This window comes from Marmota monax, unplaced genomic scaffold (assembly GCF_021218885.2).
Source record: "Marmota monax isolate L192 unplaced genomic scaffold, Marmota_monax_Labrador192_F-V1.1 WCK01_AAM20220418_F8-fsc00002, whole genome shotgun sequence".
NCBI lineage: Eukaryota > Metazoa > Chordata > Mammalia > Rodentia > Sciuridae > Marmota > Marmota monax.
Genome location: NW_026693571.1, coordinates 38,658,017 through 38,678,720, shown reverse-complemented (window position 1 = coordinate 38,678,720; position 20,704 = coordinate 38,658,017).

Sequence of the window (20,704 nt, the reverse complement as noted above, 5' to 3'; positions counted from 1 at the left end):
CCAAAGCTTTTTTAAAAAGCTCTCTGGGCTGAGACCAGGCTGTCCGAAGCATTTTTTTCTTGTGAATGAGCTTTGCCCAATGAGCCCGGCATGCTGCTAGCTGAGGATCTAAACTGTCAGATCCAAAATTTGCCAGCCTAATAGCCAATAAACACAGAAAGAAGAGAAAGGAAAGGGGCCGGTTGCAGTGCAGGCCTGTAATCCCAGCAGCTTGGGAGGCTGAGACAGGAGAATGGCGAGTTCAAAGCCAGCCTCAGCAAAAGAGAGGTGCTATGCCACTCGGTGAGACCCTGTCTCTAAATAAAAAATACCAAAAATAGGGCTGGGGATGTGGCTCAGCGGTTGAGCGCCCCTGAGTTCAATCCCCAGTACCCCCCCTAAAAAGAGAAAGGGAAAAAAACAATCCCTATGCCCTCTTGAAGGATAAGCTGAAGAATGATCCTCTGGTTTTTCTCCTTTTTTAAATACTCAAATGGCCTGACAAGTGAGAGAGGAAAGAGGTTCTCTTGTTAAGGAGGTAAAGGGGAAGGGAGAATCTCACCTCTCTCTTTGGGTGTTGAAGGAGAAAGGCAACGAAGAGAAAAGTGAAATGGTTTTCTCCTTTTGGGGAAAGAATAGTTTTAACCTTCAAGTAACTGCAGAGGTTGTTGGAGCTTATACAAGGAAACTCTTCAGAAAGACAGACACATGAATCATGGGTCGTTTTATCTCCACTTTAAAGCACTCGAACATTCACAATCCCTAAAGAAAAGCAGTGGTTCAGATGATCCAACCGAATGGATTTATTAATATTCCCAGGGCCAGCCCAGGAGGCTCCTTCATTTCTGTTGGGGACACCAGCAGTGTTTTTTCCTGAGGTTGAGTCACAGTTTCCCAGTCATGGGGTTGAGGTCACTGGAGAGGGGAAGTCTGAGCCACTCTGGTGTGTGCTTTTCATTTTTAATATACTAGTGAGAAGGCCGCAGGACCTGGTGACAGGAAGTCATGTGGCTGCGCAGGGCTACTCCATGCAAGGGGAGTTTGACGAATCTCTAAAGAATGTTCTGTTAACAATGCGAAGGCTCCAGATGGCAAGCTGGGAAGGAGCAATCCAACTAAGTGCATTGAGAAAGGCCGTGTGCAGGTGGCCCCGAGAGGTCCCAGCCCCTCCGGGTCAGTGAGGAAATACAAATGGATGGACAGGAGCCGGCGCGCCTTGCCCGGTGATATGTGAAGCATTACAGGGCAGAAGTCTTATGATAGGAATTTATTTTCTCGGAGAAAGGGCTGATGCATTTCCTTTTCCAGCAACATACATCAGGGCCTGACATTTATTTGACATTCTCTCATCAGCTATTCATGAGCACATAGTCTGAGTTGAGCATTGTACTTGGAATAGCAGGGAGCACACGATGGATGAGCCCCCTTCTTTCGGGAAGCTTGCAGGCTCCTGAAGGCATCATAGGAAAGAGGCAGCTGCACAGGTGTCCTGAGAACCACCAAGAGGCTGAGCCAGGATGCCCACGGCACTTAGGAGGTCCAAAGGGTCCCCTGGAAGAAGAGGCAATGGGTTATAGCCAAGCACAAGGAAATGGCCCAGCTGGGGAAAGCAGGGGCCACAAGCACCCCCAGAGCAGAGGTTCCCACAGTCTCCTGCCTTTTCTTTCTCTTTCCCCTCTCTCCTCTCGCTCCTTCCAAACCTGGGCCTCGGTGCCCTTCAGAACCTATGCGACCCCGCCCTCCTCTGCCATCTCACCCTGTCCACTCCTGCCCAGAAGTTCCAGCTGCAGATCGCCCAGGGCCAGTCAGTGCTCCATCCCCAGACCTGACTTCCCAGCTCCATCCTGGTTGCAGATCTGGCTCTCTGATCTCCAGTCTCAACCACATCTGAAAGTTTTCCCTCTCTCTCCTCCTGTTCTCTCCTCTCCTACTTTTATGTCTCCCTCTCCTTCTTGGTGAAAAAGATGAAGAAGATAGAGACAAATCGATACAGCAAATCGATTCCAGGAGCAAAACAAAACAGAAAGATCCTTAGGACCATCCCCTGTAGAGGAACCGGAATTCAATTCCATCTTCCTTTGCCTCATCTCAACCGCCAGTGGGTGAGACCAAGGAGCTGACAGGAAAGGAGAAAATTCTGAGAACTAATTTTTCTACCCTGGTCTAAATGTCCTTTTTGAATAACTTTTCATTAAATTGTCCAAATAGTTTTGTTTTCCATTATGGATCCGTGGACATGTGTGATATTTTTAAAGAGAACCATAGTGGACTTTAATAATGGTATCACACCTTTAGATCTTTTTATTCATTGTACCTAACCTACTTAATACATTATTTTTGAATGAACGAATGGCTTAAATTGTTCCTTGGACTAAGTTTGAACTTGTTCAAAGGCACGACTCAAAACCAGAAGCTCTCTCATCCAGGCAAGGTTAATTTAGTTTGTAGACATCACAAATGGTTCCCATTACTCAGGAAATAAAAGAAGGGTGAATCTTAGCATTTCCAACTCGCAGCTAATCAGATCACTACCTAGCTGCTCACTGTGAACAGAACACATCCAAATCATATCAACAAAGTAAACTCTGCCCAAAGGTATTTCATCTGTTAAAACTTTCCAGGATCTTGTTTATATGTCGGAAACAGATTCGGGGGAGAGAACGAAAGAGATACTTTCTAGAGCAAATGTCTGAGCTAATAACTTAGAATCAGCTTGATGTTCGCTCTTGGGATTTCGCCCCTCCCTTTGCCTCCTGCCTAACATGCCTATCACTTTGCACAGACTTGTAAACCCCCCCTCCCGCTCCTCCCCACAGCCCAATTCACTATCATGTATATTTAATGGAATTTGGATCTGGGACTCCATCCAAAATCATAAACAGAAGGACCAGAAAAATCTCTCTAGGACATTCACACTTATGGTCCAGGCCCATGACAAGTGCCCCAAGACTCCCAAGATTTCGTGTTTGAGATGTCAGGGTTCTTTTGATCGGCGGGGGGATAAAGGGAGGCTTTTGTGTGGTTGCTTGTTGTTCTGTCTTTCCTGCTTTCTGCAGAAGCTGAGAGACAATGCAGTCGGCTTGTATGTTGGGACACTCTTCAGAATCCCCAGAGTCATGCTCTCTCCTCAGAAACCCAGCAATCAGTAGACAACAACAAAGCAGGCTTGAGAGGTGGGTGGGTGGCATCAGTGTCCGAGTGACATCAGTTTATAGCAAAATGGCAAACTTTACATGCAATGGATGTTGTGATAGAAAACACAAACCCTGAAAGTGAAAATGTTCACTTGGTATCACTTGGTATCTCCAGATACCAAGACTCTGCTGTAAAATAATCTTGTAGATTTGAGAGTCCCATGGTTGAAATCTACCTCATGCCATCCAGAAAAGTCTGAAAGGAACCTCACTGCATGAGCAGTGACAGAGAAAGACCAAACCAGGAAGGGGAGATGGAGCAGACACATCCCTCCATTTCTCTGGAAGATGGAACCATCTTTGGAGGATGGTAGGTTATTCTCTTCTGGGGAGAATTAAAGACACCTAGGGAAGGAACGAGGGCCCCAGAAGTGGCCCCTACAGGAAGTGCCCCTCATTCTTGCTGGAGGCAGAGCTGGTCTGCTCATATCCGCCTGAAGCTTTGCCAAGATCCCTGTGATTTCCCAGAAGGTGCCCCGCTGAGTAGTAGAAGGTACTTCCTGGCTGTTGGGGACTGCTGGGTCCAGAATATGGCAGGCGTAACTGCCATTTCCCCTTCTGTTTTCCCAGCAATCCTCGCTGGTGACAGTGCTGAGCTCCTGTGATCCTGTAAATCAGATGATGGTTAGGGCGTGTGGAAGGAAAGGAGAAGTGTGGCTGTGAGCTGGTCCTCTGCGTTCCCTCTCCACATCTTTCCTCCAACATCTGCTGCAGTCCCCCTCATGTGACTAGTGGGTGTGTCACAGGACACTCAGCCTTTCTCTAGGGGGTTCTGCATCTCATGCAGGCTAGGGCTCAGGCAAGGTAGTACGGCCACCAGGTCCTAAGTGAGCCTGGTGCTCCTGAGGTCTCCAGCCAAGGTGGCCAGTGAGGTCAGACCAACCTCCAGCAGGGTTTGAGGGCCAGGGAACACAAAGCCCTCCTCCCCTGAACATCAGAGCCAGGGAGGCAGTCACAGGGGTGTCCTCTGTGCTCCTGCCTCTACAGAGTAGCCCTTTGCCCCAGCACAACCCACGGTAGCAGTGCTTCTCCCACCCATGAATGAAGAAGAATGAGCGGATGGGCCTCTGTCACCATGCAAAAGCAGGTTTCCCACTGACAGTGGCCCCTCCCATGTGCCCAGGGTGCTCCGGAGCTAGCAGTGTGGAGAAGCGCCCACTCTGGCGCCCCTGAGCCTGCTCCCAGAGTGTTCCTAAGCCAGGGCTTTCTTCGGTCCTCTGCAGTGTCTGGGCTCTCAGTGCGCACAGCCCAGAGAGTGTGATGGAGCATGAGGGCCAGAGCTGGCAGGGGAAGGAGAATGGCAAAACAGAAGCAGTAGGAAAGCAAAAGAGGAAAAAAGAAAACACTTAAAGTTAACGATGGAACTACATATAAATATTTATATAAATTTACATCTAAAAATAAACAGAACATGGGAAAGCTAAACAACACGGGGTCTGTTTGGCAGAACCGTTCATTTATTCAACAATATTTATTGAGCCTTATTATGTGGCTAGGCCTGTTCTGATTATCCCCCACGCCGCTCTGTGGCACGACCCTCATTATCGTGGGCAACTCGGGGCTGCTTGGTGATTGTGGCTTCCGTAGCAACCGCCTGTCTCCATCCTCCAGAGGAGGAACCCCAGCCGGAATCCCTGCATGGATGTCCAAGGTCTCCTACAAACAGAGATGGCCTCCCACAAAGGCTATGATGGTCTGAACTAGAAGGCAGAGTGATCTGCACCAGGCAGGAGGCCCGGGAAGAGTTCTGGAAGCTTCCTTAGTCCTTCTACCGGCTGCAGGTAACGGGCTCAGTTCTGTCTCCCCCACGTTGTTCCTGACATCCTCCTGGACCCGGCATGGCCAGAGACAAAGTGTCCCCCAAGCTAGAGCCTGTACAAAGAGGGTAACTTACAACACTACTGCGAGGAGGGTGCTGGTATGGAAGCTCGTACATAAATGCAAATGAGAGGATTTCATAATTTAATATTAGCCTGATATATTGAGGTGTTTTTATAGGGCGGTGTGTGCCGCTAACCATAAGGAATATTAACTGGTTTTATAGATATTTGAAGAATAGGTGTAAAACAACCATTAACTTTCATCTTCTTTTATCAACAAAAATAAAACAAGGTCTGAAACGTGCACGGTATTTCGTATCCAGTTTTCCTTCCCGTACCTGTCTCTCCCAACTCTCCACCAGCCCCCTCAGCTTCCCAGAATGTACGGACAGATCTCAGAGGGCCTCACTGAGGGTGGCATGCGTCACAAAGAGACACTTAGCAAAGATCAAGGACAGGGAGGGGGAGGAGGATGGTTGCAGAGACGGTGATGGTAGTGGAGAGGGGTGATGGAGGAGACCATGGTGGTGCTGATGACAATGGCACTGGCACTTGGGATGCTGGGGACTGTGGAAGAGAAGGATGGAAGTTAGCAAGGTCAATCGGTTACAATTGGATGTTTTAATATTTTAAAACAGGGGTATAGCTCAGTAGTAGAGCATGTGCTTAGCACACTGAAGGCCCTGGGTTCAATCCTCAGCACTGATAATTAATAATAAATAAATAAATGTCCTACAGTTTTAAACATTCAACAAACGTTTAAATTCTACCAGCTGGCTAAGCCCTCCCATGTTTTTCTGTTACACCTGGAGAATAACCAATCCCACAAAAAGTCAAAGGCATAGAAGTGAACTATTTTATCTCTCCAGATGGCCGTCATTCAAAATTTAAATGAAGACTCACTCAGCTCCAGGTGAAGGAGATTGGCCTCTCCTTCTTCAAGGCATCCCCCCCCTCTTGATAAGCCTGCTACATCCTTGGGAAAGACACTCTTCTAATGACCTTATGCTTCTCTTTCTTCTGGCTCCAGGGATGCTAAATGACTAAGGCCCAAAGCAAACCAACGAAATGCAAAAGGGAAAGGGATAAACAAAGTAGAGGAAGAGCCTAAGAATTATGCTTTTGTTTCTTTACATCTTTGAGTTTCCAGAACATTCTTTCATTCTGTCAGTCGACGATTCACTCTCTCCTCTTTTACTCCCAGAACTCTGCTCGGACTCGGGGTTCTTCCCTCAAGAACCTTAGACTCTAGAGACAGTATAAAGAGAATATTCCACTTTGAAAGAGCATATGCAAGGAATACGGAAAGTGATAGATGAAGCAGTTTTTGAAATAAGACTTGCTGAATTCCCTGGGGCAGATCTTCTTACAAAGACCTCAGGATTCTAGAACAATGAAGAAACGGAAAAGATATTTCTCAAAGTTGGCCCATGGACTGATAACATGAGCACCAAGCACTTGCTAAATATTCATGTTCTAGACCCCACCATGGGCCCACAACTCGGGGCTGGGATCAGTGAACCTGTTTTATTAACATGCCCCCCTGCCCCAGTGATTCTGATGCACACAGTCGCTAAGCAAATGTAGGGATTGAAAAATTGTTGTGAAATGGAATTTTTATAATGGAGGTTTGAAAATTAAAATGCCTAAGAGCAGCTAAAAGAAGATTGCTTGGGAACAGCAGAATGTTTGAGAAATTCTTGGGACTGGGAGGGAAGGGACCTGTTCCACTTCTGACAAGCTAAATAGCTCAGCCAGTGTCCTTGCTTCCTCCAAGGGGGAGGCTTCAGCTCTAAACTGAAGGGTGGTCTATTCATCCCCTCTCCCCGCAGCCTCTGGCAACTACCTTTCTTTTAAAATGTTTTTAGTTGTAGATAGATATAATATCTTTATTTATTTTTCTGTGGTACTGAACATCAAACCCAGTGCCTCATGCATGAGAGGCATATGCTCTACCACTGAGCTACAACCCCAGCCCAACTACCCATCTTTTTATTGTCTCTGTAGTTCTGCCTTTCCTGGAATGTATGGAGTGGGAATCTCATAATATGTAGCCTCTTAAGATTGACCTCTTTCACTTATTAGTATGCATTCAAGTTTTCTCCTTGTGTTTTTTTTTGTGTGTGTGTGTGTGTGTGGCTTGATATCTGCCTCTTTTTAATGATCAATGATATTCCATCTATGGATGCACCATGGTTTACCTGTCCATTCAGCCACTCAAATACATCTTGATTGCTTCCAAGATTTGGCAATTATAAGTAAAGCTGCTATAAATATTTGTGTGAAGATTTTCATGTGAACATAAGTGTTCAAGCTCTTTGGGTAAATACCATAATTGTTGGGTGGTATCATAAAAGTAGGTTTTGTTTTATAAGAAACCCAAACCGTCTCCCAGTGGTGGTACCGTTTTGAATTCCTACCAGTCATGAATGAGCATTTCTGTTGTTCTACATCTTAGCTTTTGCTGTTGTCCATATTCTATATTTTAATCATTCTAATAGGTTATCAAAATATCTCTTTTATTTAATTTTCAATTTCCTGAAGAAATATGATATGGAGCATCTTTTCATGTATTTATTTGCCATGTGTATATCTTCTTTTATGTAGTATTCATTAAGGCTTTTGGACCACTGCTTAATGGGGTTGTTTGTTATTACTGAATTTTATGAGTTCTTTTTGTATTTTGGACAACCATCTTAATCAGATCTGTCTTCTGTGAAGATTTTCTCCCAGTCTGTGGCTTGTCTTCTCATTCTTTTGACATTATCTTTCCCGGAACTTAAATTTTTAATTTTAATGAAGTCCAATTTACCCACTCTTTCTTTTGTGGGTGATGCTTTTGGTGTTGTACCTAAAATGTCAACACATGTTGAAGGCCATCTAAGTTTTCATTTATGTTATCTTCTGTGAGTTTTATAGTTTTTCTCTTTACCTTCAGACCTATGATACATTTGGTGTTTTTTTGTTTTGTTTTGTTTTGTTTTGTTTTTTTGGAGGGTGCAAGATCTGTGTTTGAGGTCATGTATCTGCAATTGGATGACCAATTGTTTCAGAACCATTTGTGGAAAAGTATCCTCCATTGTGTTGACTTTGCTCCTTTAGCAAAGATCAGTTGATTATCTTATGTGGATTTACTGCTGGGCTCCTAATTGTGTTTCACTGATGTATTTGCCTATTCTTTACCCAATGTCATGCTGTCTTTATTATTGTAGATTTATGGTGAGTCTTGACATCAAATAATATCATTCCTCCAACTTCTCTTTCAAAATCATGTTGGCTATTCTGGTCTTTTGACTCTCCACATAAAATTTAGAATCAGTTTGTCAGTACCTACAAAATAACTCACTGGGATTTTGATTGGGATTGTATTGAGCCTATAGATAAATTTAGAAAGAAGTGACACATTGACAATGTTGAGTTTTCTTATCCATGAATCTTTTTCTATTTAGTTCTTCCTTGATTTCATTCATCAGAGTTTTAGTTTTTCTCATATAGATTTTGTGCATGTTTTATGAGATTTACACATAAGTAATTTATTTTGAGAAGTGCTGATAGCTGACATAAATAATATTGTGTTTACAATTTCAAATTCCACTTGTTCTTTGCTGGTGTATAGAAAGTTGACTTCTGCATAAAATCTTTACATCCTCAACCTTGATATAATCACTCATTAGTTCCAGGAGGTTTTTGTCAATTCTATTCAATTTTCTACATCAGGTCATCTGCAAAGAAAGACAGTTTTATTTCCTCCTTTCCAAACTGCTTACCTTTTATTTCCTTTTTTTTCTGTCAGATTGTATTAGCTAGACCTTTCAGTACAATGTTGAAAAGAAATGGTGAGAGGGGACAGCCTTGCCTTGAACCTGGTCTTAGTGGAAAAGCTTCTGAGTTTACTGAGCACTTTTATGATGAATGGGTAATAGATTTTTCTCAAATGCTTTTTTCACAATTATTGATTTATAGGATCATGTGATTTATTTTTAGCTTGTTGAGGGGCATTATATTAATTAATTTATGAATGTTGAAATAGCTTTGCATTCCTGAGACAAATCTCATTTGGTTGTGGTATGCAAATATTTTTACACATGGTTGGATTTGATTTGCTAAATTGAGTTGAGGATTTTCACCTCTATGATCATGAACAATAATAGTCTGTAGTTTTCTTTTCATATAATGTCTTTTTCAGCAATGGGTAATTACTGGCCTCATAGAATGAGCTAGAAAGTGTACTCTCTGCTTCTATGCTCTGAGATTGTAGAGAATTGGTACAAAGTCCTCTTTAAATGTCTGGTAGAATTAACCGGTGAACCCATTTGGGCCTGGCGATTTCCATTTAGGAAAGGTTAGTAGTCACTTATACAATTTCTTTAATAAAATCCTATTCAGATTATCTATTTCTTCTTGTGTGCGTTTTGCCAGTTTTTGTTTTTCAAGTAATTGCTTCCTTTTGTCTAGACTATGAAATTTGTGTGCATAGAGTTGTCTATGCTATTTCTTTGTTATCGTTTTTATATCCATAAGGTCTGTAGTGATGTCACCTCTTTAACTTCTGATATTGGTAATTTTTCTTAGCCTGGCTAGAAGCTTGTTGATTTCATTATTCATCTTTCAAAAAAAAAAATCAACTTTTGGTTTCATTGATTTTTCTCTATATTGATTTCTTATTTTCAATTTCATTGATTTATGCTCTAATTCCTTTCTTCTCTTTGCTTTTCGTTTAATTTGTTCTTATTATTCTAGTTTCCCAAGCTTAGATCACATGTCGTATTTCTGTTGCACACATTCAATGTTAAAAATGTCGCTCTGAACACTGCTGTAGCTGCATCCCACAAATTGAGATAAATCTTGTTTTCATTTTCATTTCAATCAACATATTTTAAAATTTATTGATATTTTTACTTTGACCTATGTGTTATTAAAAAGTGTGTTGTTTGATCTTCATACATTTAGAGATTTTTTCCAGTTACTTTTATGATAGTGACTTCTAATTTAATTTCATTGTGGTCTCAGAGAAAAACTGTATGACTTAGATTTCTTTAAGTTTGTTGATGCATATTTTCTGACCCTGAATATGGTCTAGCTTGGGAAATGTTCCATGTGAGCTTAAAAAGAGGGTGTAATTGGATGATGTAGTTGACATACCCATTACATACAGTTGATTGATGGTTCTGAAACCAATTCCTCATGGATACTGAGGGACAACTGTGGCTGGATTAACATGTATCGTATTTGCTACCATTTTCTAATTGTTACCCTTATTCTTTGTGTCTATGTTTGTCCTCCACTTCTTTCTGCTTATTGTCATTCGAATCAAGCATTTTATATGATTCTATTTTCTCTCCTTTCTTAACATATAAGTTATAACATCTTTTTTGCTTATTTTAGTAGTCGCCCTAGAATTTACAATATGTATTTCAAACTATCAAATTCCAAATATATTATTCTAATTTTCAAATAAGACTGTATCATTTCATAGGTAATGCAAATACTATATTATAACAAAATACTCCTCTTTCCTCCTTCGTGTTTCATGTACCATCTTTTACTTTTTAAAACATGACTACTACTAATTTTAAGTAATCTATGTGGCTTGCACTTGTTGCTCATTGCGTATTCATACAGTACTGACCTAAATGACCTCTAATCCAGTATTGACATTCTGTGAAATTTTTAGATAGATTAATGCAGAGTTGTCAGGAAGTGCCACTTGAATCAGACCTGGATCAAGTCCAGCCAACTTCCAGCAGGAAGTCCCACCCACCTGGAGAAGGAGGCACTTCACAGAGAGGGTGAACTCTGGAGAGCTGGGCCATGGCACAACCACAAACACGTTCTATCACATATTTGGGTGGTGTTTAGCCACTTTAAAAGTGTTTCTCAAGATCGTCATTTGCCATTCCTGTGGCTTTTGTCAGATGTCCTCTGGCCAGCAGACTCAAACTGATGGTTTTCTGGGCAGCTGACATTCCTGGAATGATGTTTGAAGTGTTTTATTCTTGTGAAGATATAAATTGGTGAACATATTTGAGTCAGGGTACTCTTTTTTTGGACTCGCCAAAGTGAAAATAAATCTTATTTTCCTATTTTCCAAGATAAAAATATTTTTTTAAAATAATTTCTTCTGTATATCTGCTAATTATACCAAGTATGCCTACAAGTAGATTTGCTTCCTAGAAAATTGTTATAAACTTCTTAAGCCCCGTGATTTTTTTCCTTATTTTCTTTTTCTCTACACTTCTCAGTCCCTACCCTATTCATGGTGGCACTTCTCCTCTCCCTTCCAGCCCTGTTTCTCTGCCTCTCCATTCTCCTCTCAGCTCACTGGATGCTCCTTTTCAGTCTCCTTCCCCAGCACCCTGCCTGCAGAGCCTCAAGGCTCGGACTTGGCTGCTTCTCCTCTGCACCCACTCCCTAGGTGACCTCTCCAGGCCTTACCATACACCTGTAGGTAAGTGGTGCCAAATTCTCATCCCAGCCGGGACCTCTCGCCTGAGTGCTCCACTTGTATCTCCAATTATCTGTCCCTCATGTGCCTAGTGAGTACCTCAAACTGAGCTGTCCAAACCAAACACCTGGTCTTCCTTACTGATCTGACCCTCCCAGAGTTGTGTCCCTCTCTGTGAAGTGTAACTTCATTCTGCCTGTTGTTCAGGCCCAAATCCTTGTCTCCTTGTCTCCCTCACAGAACCTATATTCTGTCCATTAGCAGGGACTTTGGGCTGTCCCGCCACATGTTCCAAGAGCTCATCATTTTCAACTACATCCATTGCTTCCATCCTGGTGTGTTAGGGTCTGTAAACAAGTCTGGATGGCACCTGGCATTTTGCCAGAGAGAATGGTTTGTGAAGTAACTCCAGGGAGCCATTAAGTGTGGAGATTCCTTATTGGTTGATTGCTGTATCTAGTTTATGCTAATTAAGATAAGCTGTGTGGAATGTATAAACACCTCTGTTGTCCTACAATAAACGGCTTCCACTCCTGCTGTATCAATGTACACAAGTTGTTCGTCACCCCCGGCTATTTTGCCCAGCCAGCCGGGCTGTGGCAGATGGTGGCCCGTCCGGGGAGCCCCGGGACATTCGGGAGTAAGTGACGAAAAAAAAAGCTGTCCGTCCCTAGATAGGACGGGAGCAAATCTGCTCATCCCTAGGCAGATAGGGCGAGAGGAAAAATGGCCATTTTGAGAAAATGGAAAAGATTGATACAGTATGTTTGTGTCTTGTTTTGTCTTGAAATGTTGTATTGTCTTTGTGACGAAAATATGGAAGGAGTGTTAAGTAAATTACTAAGGGAAGAAGGCACCCCAGTGGAACCAAGAATAGTTAGGGCATGTGTTGACGGAAGCCCAGGAACTCTAGTCAGAAAGAAAAAGAAAGTTCATTATGTTAATTAAGATAAGCTGTGTGGAATGTATAAATACCTCTGTTGTCCTACAATAAACGGCTCCCACTCCTGCTGTATCAATCTACACAAGTTGCTCGTCACCCCCCAGTTATTTTGCTGCAGCCGGACTGCGGCACTGGTGCAAGCTGCCTCCTTCTCTCTCCTGGAGACAAGTAGACTCCCAGCTGGCCTCCTGCTCCACCTCTACCCCTCACAAGATGTGCTCAACCCAGAGGCCAGAGGGAGCCTGTGAAGGCATGAATGAGATCAAGCCTCTCCTCTGCACACTCAGAGAAAACACCTTACCGTGACCTAAAACGCCCTATGTGACCTGACCTCGGCTCTTTTGTTTTGTCCTTTACAAAATGTGTATCATATTCGACATGGTAAATATTTTCTTTATTGTCTTTTTCCTTCCTGGAACATACATATCCTGAAGAAAGGAACTTTGCCTCTTCGTTCAGGCAGAATTCTTAGCAGCTAGTGCAAATCACTTTGAATAAATTAATGAATGAGTAGTAGGTGTTTCATAAGGTAAGTCAAAAGATGAGTGAATGATGAAATTAATTAATGCACCCTTGCAATGAATTTTCCTTACAACCTTGAGAATCCAGAATTAACCTCTTTTCATGGATTGATGTGGAGGAGGGGGCATCTATGGTATGATTTTCATTTCCTCTCTCCTCTTCTCTCATCGAGGAATTTATTCATTCAACTGCCATTCGCTGCTGTGTGCTCACCCTGTGCTATGTCCAGGGCATATTCTCTTGGTCTTCATGAGCAACTGTCTACCCAGAAGATGGGCCAACTAACAACGTTGGAAATGAGACAGATGCTGATGTAGAGGTGCTTTGGGGGAGGATAAAATCTGTTTGGAGGAGTCAAGAGAAGCCAAAAAACCTTCTTCAAAGAATGTCAACTGAGAAGGAGAAAGCAAAATTCTTCATGTGGACAAAATAAAAGAACATTCCAGAAAACAGTGTTTTGGGAAACAGGAACAGACCAGACAGGAGACAACAACCGAGCCCTTGTGAGGAACGAAGTTCAGGAATTAGGCCTTCCCAAAGTCCAGGCCAAATTGACGGTACATAAAGCAAGAGAAGCAAGCAAGGTAGGTCCTGAAGGGCTTGTTCATGGGGACACACAGTTCACATTCTCCAAACAACAGGAAGGATTAAGCAGATTAACACAGTAAATCAAGGAAACCGTGATACCATGTACCAGTCAATGCAAAATTTGAACCATGAACGGGGTTTTATGAGCACACAGAGGAATAGGGCAGTACCCCAGTCAACAGATTGGAGGACTCAGGCAGGAAGAAAGAATGAAGTGACAAAGCATCCCGCAGAAGGGGACACTAAGGAGTCAGCCAGGCAAACAGGAAGGACTGGGAGAGGAACAGGAGGTTCCAAAGCCCGGATGGCAGAGAATGTAGGGCACAGCTGAATCCTCACCAACTCCATTTTCTCACCACCCACATTAATACCCTCTTCTGAAGCCTAAAAGGGTTACCCAAATCCTTTTATTGTCCACATATTACATAATCCTCCTTTTCCTTGATCTTTATTATAGAACCAAAGAATCATAACACTGAAGCGCTGGAGGGCATCCTCAAGTGTACCAAATCCAGAGCCTCTCAACTTTCCCACTCAGACACCCTGAACAGTAGGAGAAGAAGCATGAATCAATTTTTTTGACATTGCTTTTTATATCCTCTTTCTTTTAAAAAAAGTATAAATTTGCATTCTAAATCAAAACGTCAGCATTTGTTTCAATACCAAAATAACAGTTTTTCCTCAGAAATCTTCTGGTAATATTCATCCTCCACAGAAAGTTGCGCCATCTTTCTTCACAGCCACCCCACCCAGGCCACACCCACAGGTGTGTGAGCACCCTGGGGGAATCCCTCCTGTGCAGATGAGGACGCAGAGGCCAATGGAGCTGTTCCGCCATCTTCCTGAGGTCACAGAGCTGGGGAGGTGCAGGATGAAGCCTAGAACCAGGACTGGAGCTCCCCCACTCTCCCTGCCCACGGGTCCCACATTTGCTGCAGTGAATGAGTCTCTTCTTCCTTCCTGACTCTCTGTCTTGTTCCCTGATTTCACCGCCTGAGCTTCCTTGGTCACCTCCTAATCCTCTCGGGTTTCCAAGGGCTCAGAGGCAGAGCAGAGAGAGGGAAGACCCCACCAGGAGAACAGATCCCAGAAAGCAGAGCCTCTGAGCTGCCCTGGCCTGACCCACTCCTGCCTGGGAGGATGAGGCCCCAGCAGCTTCAGATCAAAAGGTTTATGAGGGCTTTTATGGCTGCTCTTAATTAATTATACCTTTGCTTCCTGGAGACACTGAGAAAATATTTCCGAGAGTTTGGCTGAAAGCAGAGAGGAGGAAAGCAACAGCCCCAGTGCCTGTCCCAGAAAGCCTCCAGCAGGGTCCCCACCCCCACCCCTGAGTGGACATGCCCGGACTTCCCTCCTGTAAATGCAGAGAGCTGCTGTTTGGAAAAAAACAGAGTCACTCTGCAGTCCCCTGAGTCAGCCAAGTGCGGCAGAGAAAGCTAGGAAGCTTGCATTTTTTTTTTCTCTGCAAAACACAGATCTGATCTGGTCACTCCTACTGCCTTAAGCCTGCCAGCAGCTCCCATTACTCCTAGGATAAGGACAATTCCCTGCATAGACAGTTAGAGACTGGGCCTGTACCACCTTCTCATGCCTCTCCTCCATCCGCTCCAGCACACTCTTTGCTTTCCTCTCCTGCTACAGGCCCTTGGCACCTGCCATTTCTCATCCACTGTTGGCCAAGCTTACTCCTCGGCATCCTCTCAGCTCAAGGTCTCTTCCTCAGTGAATCCTGCTCTGTCCTCCTGACTCAATCCTTTTGTTATAAGTTCTCAGAACACCTGATGGCTCGTCACACTTATGGTCACACATTTACATTTATTTGTGTGATTGATTATCTTTTTACTCTGGGTCCCCCCACCATGACCTCAGCTGTAGAATCCAGAGGGCCAGAGTCCCCGTAAATATTTGCTCACTTTCATACACTCGTCACCTAACATTATGCCTAGCACACAGTAGATGCATTTTAAAGAAAAATGTTTAAATAACAAATGAATAAATGAATGATAGATTTGGCTAGTTCAAGAAATAAACTGTTGAATGAATGAATACTCCTGGAATTGATTATAAATGTCATGTGGACCCAGAATTCAATCCTTGGGCCTACGTGTCCATTAGAGACCAGTCCCTATAGATGAGCAGAGCTTAGTAATGCCACTGCTGGTGGGTTCCCACTGCATCATCCAGGTATGTCTTTGATGTGCCTGTCATGGGTGAGAACTCTGCTACAACTCTCTTTGCTCCCCTCTTTCCCTCATTATTCCCTTACATTTCAGCCATCAGCAAATCCTGCCAACTTCCTTCCAAGGCATATCAAATTCCATCCGAAATATTATAAAAGTTGAGAGTTTATCATCAACAAACCATCACAAAGGGAACTATAAGATATACTTTGAGGAAAAAGAAAATTATCTCAAAGAGGGAAATTAAGATGCAGGAGAAACATAAGCCACAGCATCAAAGAGAATAAAGTACTTGGGAACAAATTTAACCAAGGAGATCAAAGACCCGTACACTGAAAACTATAAAACATTGATGAAGGAAACCAAAGACACAAATAAAGTGATCTCCTGCTCAGGGATTGGAAAATTAACAGTCAAAATGTCTATGTTGTTCAAAGTGATCTATGGTTAAAGGACATGCCTATCAAAATGACAATGCGATTATTCACAGAAATAGAAAAAAATGATTCTTAAACTTCACAGGGAACCAAAAAAGACCCAGAATTGTTAAAGCAATCTCAAGCAAGAAGAACAAAACTAGAAGTTATTTCCTGACTTTGAATTATATTATAAAGTTATAATAATCAAAATGGAACAGTACTGGCGTAAAAGCATAGACCAACAGAACAGAATAGGAAGACCAGAAATAAACCCAACCATACATACAGAGTCAAATGAGTTTCCACAAAGTCACCAGAACACACAAGAGGGAAAGCAGAATGTCTCCAATAAAGGATGCTGGGAAACCTGGCTCTCCATGTGCAAAAAAAATAAATAAAATTAGATCATTATATAAACCTTACACACAAACAAACTAAAAATGAATTAACAGATTTAAATGTCAGACCTGAAACACAGACGAAAACATGGCAGATAATGTCACTGACATTGTTCTAAGCAATGACTTTTTGCATACAAGCCAAAAAAAGCCTAGGCAACGAAAGAGAAAATAAACAAGAAGGTGACATCAAACTAAGAAGTTTCTGCACAGCAAAGGAAACGATCAACAATGTGGAAGACGACCTGTGGAGTGGGGTAAAATATTTGTAAACCATATGCCCAGTAAGAGGCTAATATCGAAAATATGACTCAATACCAAAAAAGAAAAGGAAAAAAAATGAAAAACAAAACTTGGTCAACAATGGGCAAAGGATCTAAATGGGCATTCTTCTGAAGAAGAGATGCCAAAGGCCAACAGGTATGTGAGAAGGTGCCCCATATCCCTAATCATCAGAGAAACTCGAATCAGGACCATAATGAGCTATCACCTCACACCTGTTAGGATGGCGATTATCAAAAAGTCCAAAGACAGCAGGTAACAGTGAGGGTGTAGAGAAAGGGAAACACTCTACACTACTGGTGGTGATATATATTAATAACAGCCATTATGGGAAATAATATGGAGGTTCCTCAAAAAATTTTAAATAGAACCACCATATGATCCAGGAACCCCACTTTGGAGTACATATCCAAAGGAAATAAAATCCCTCAGAGGGTTTTCTGCACTCCCATGTTTATTGCCGGATGATTCCCAATAGCTAAGTTATGGAAACAACATAAGTTATCTGTCAAAAGATGAATGGATTTCCCTTCCTCTTTCTCCGTACCCCTCCCTGCCCACCCCCCTCTCTTCCTCCCGCTCATTTTCACCCACCCCAGGACTTTGGGGGGAGGGGGAAGATCTATTGATCTATGCATCCATTTTTATTTCAGTACCACACCACCCTGATCATGGTAGCTTTGTAATATAATTTGAATTCAGGAAGTGGAATGTGTCCAACTTTGTTCTTCTTGCTCACATTCAATGGAACATTACTCAGCCTTAAAAATTCTGTTCTTTGTGAAACCACCAGTGAGCCTGGCAGACATTATTCTAAGTCTTGTAAGACAAAACAGAAGACAAATATTGCATGATTGCATGTATGTATGGTTTCTAAGAAAGTCAAACTCAAAGAATAGAGAGTAGAAGGGTGGCTACCAGGGTCAACAAGTGGGGGAAGTGGGAAGATGTTGTTCAAAGGTCCAAACTTTAACTTATAAAATGAATAAGTTCTGGAGACAGCATGTTGACAGCTAATAAGAACGTGTTGTGTATTTGAAACATGCTAAGAGACATGTTAAATATTCTCATCACACATATATGCAAAGGTAACTATGTGAGGTGATAGATATATTAATTAATTTGATTATGATAATCAAGCATTTCACAATATATATATGCATATCTAAACTTCACATTTTATACCTTAAATATAGAAACAATTTTATAGGTCATTTATACCTTATTTAAGCTGGGGAAAGGAGAAGTTTTGTGACCTAAGAATAGGGAAACTGCAAATAAATCTAAATAAATACTTAGCATATAGAACTCCAATAACAATGCATAATTTTAGAGAACTTTTTTAAAAAGCAATCAATAGCATATAAGTAGCAATAGATTTAAATATGCTTAAAGTCTAAGAAAAGAATAGATACACTAAGTAACTTTAGACTTTGTTAAGTGCAATGAAATTTAAAGGGTAAACACTTAAAGAATGAAAATGGATTTTGTATTTTCCAAAATAAGGAAATGTTTTATAAAAAGTCCTCAGTCAATTTCCCCCACCCAAAAAAAAATCCATAAAACAAGGAAAAAAGTTATTAAGAAAGTAAAATAAATAGCACATATGGTATAAATCAGTTCAAATATATTAGAAATCACAATAAATATAAATGGACTAAAGTCAGTTAAAAAGTCAAATATTTTTAATATCCAGTTATATTCTATTTATTACAAACATATCTAACATGTAACAAATGGAGAGATTGAAAGTAACCTTGTAAAAAGGCATTATGAAAATACCGATCCAAAGAAATTATGGGGGACAAAAAAACGAACATGAACCAAAATCGAATTCATACATGTATGAATTTGTCAAGATGAACCCAACTACTGTGTATGACCATAATGCTCTAATAAAAAAAAAGAAGTCCTACATAGTTACACTAATTAAATAAAATCAGCATTGAGTTTTTTAAACTGGGAAGCCACTAAATAATGAGCAAGTTCACCAGAAAAAAATAACTAGTAGCATATCATCAAATATTAAAAAATCAAATTTGGAAGAATGATAAGGAGTCATTGATAAATTCACATAGCATGAGATTTTAACATACATATTTCTCTGTGACACTGACACATTAACAGCTGAAAAATTAACAAAGGCATAGAAGACTTTAAGACAGAAATAAAATCTTGTTTTAGTGAATATATATATATATATATATATATATATATATATATATATCTCCTGGATTAAGAGTAAAAAAAAAAACCATGTATATGAAATTTATTATGGAATACATGTATAGTGGTGTACATGGAAGAATAATCTCATAACAGAGGTCACAAACAAATCTCAACATATTTCAATCTGTATATTTACAGACCAGCTCTATAACTAAGTGTTGCAATCAGCCTAAAAATAAATGATAAAAGATAAGCTTTTTAAAATATTGATTTTAAAACTAAAAGCATATCTACAGATTATTCAGGTGGCAAAATAAAATAATAAGCTGTAATAAAATCATTATGCATGTTAATGGTAATGCTACATGTCAGAACTGGCAGAATGTTGGTAGCACTACATAGAGGGAATTTCGTAGCCTCGGGTTCACTGAAGCTTCCCTTCGTCGCTCTCCTGCACGGTTCGTTGAACCACATGTTATACAGTGAACATTAATCTGGCCTCGTAGAAGTCATATGGATGAGGCTGCACAGCCCTCGGATCCTGTCAACAGCTGCAGTTGTTAACAGTTCCAAAATGGAAATCCTGAGCTAATCTGGTCTGTTTTCCAATTGCTGTTCTGCAAGCCTCTCAGAACTTAGATCCTCTTGCAATTGGGACATGGCAGGCTTTAAATTTCCCATTGGTAACAGTCAGGGGCGTAGACAATTGTCTTTGCTCCATGTCAGAACAGATAGAGGAGTCCTAAAAAAAAATGAGCGGAAATAGGACACAGAGCATCGCTGGATGCTTCTTCTTGACTTTCTACTGCAAATAGTATATGCTCTATTCTCTCTTTTGATGGGAAAGGTTTCCACCATGTTCTCTCCACTGGAAAGTGAAAAGACTCCTAGGACATAAAGAATCCCTATTTCTTTATGTCTGACACCTATTTTGAAGAATATGTAGGAGACACAAGAGGAAACCAAAACATCTATTGTGCCCCTGGAGCAAATTTCAATTGAAAATGTAAGGACAACAGCCACCAAGGTTTCCTCAGATTCACGGTGACAGGGTAATCTGATACAATTAGCAATGGTAATGAAGTTGGTTCTAAAAAGCTAAGCAGAGTGTACTTGTTTTTGTTTTCGATGTTTCATTATTTTTAAAAACAAATAACCATTATGAGAATTTACAATAGAATGAAGACAGGTTCAGTCTTTGGTCCATTTCTTTCTTCTTTCTTTCTTTCTTTGTACTGGAGATTGAATCCAGGGTGCTTTGCCACTTAGCTACATCCCCAGTCCTTTTTTTTTTTTTTTTTTTTTTTTTTGAGACAAGATCTCACTAAGTTGCTAAGGCTGGCCTCAAACTTGTGATCCTCCTCCTTCAGCCTCCTGAGTTACTTGGCTTGCAAGTGTGTACCACTGTTCCCAGAAATCCATTTCTTTTTGCCTTTCTGGGTTGTCCCAGGTTAGCAGGTTTTGTCAAAGAAGTTGTAGTCTGTATTTCTTACTACCAGTTGTCTAACTCTCAGGTTGGAAAAGAACCCTTAAACTTGTTTTCTTGATATCAAAGACTGTTACTCATTTCTCAAATTGCAGGGACAAATTTTGAGGGTATAGAGCCATAGCTGAATTTTAGAGCAAACCTCAATCCTGGTATTTGTTTGTTCTGAAATATAGTACTTGCTGTACTTTATTTATTAGATTTCCTCATTATGTAAGACATTTTAATTACAGTGCTATCATAGGCTGCATTAGCTATGGTTCTTCTTCTTATAGT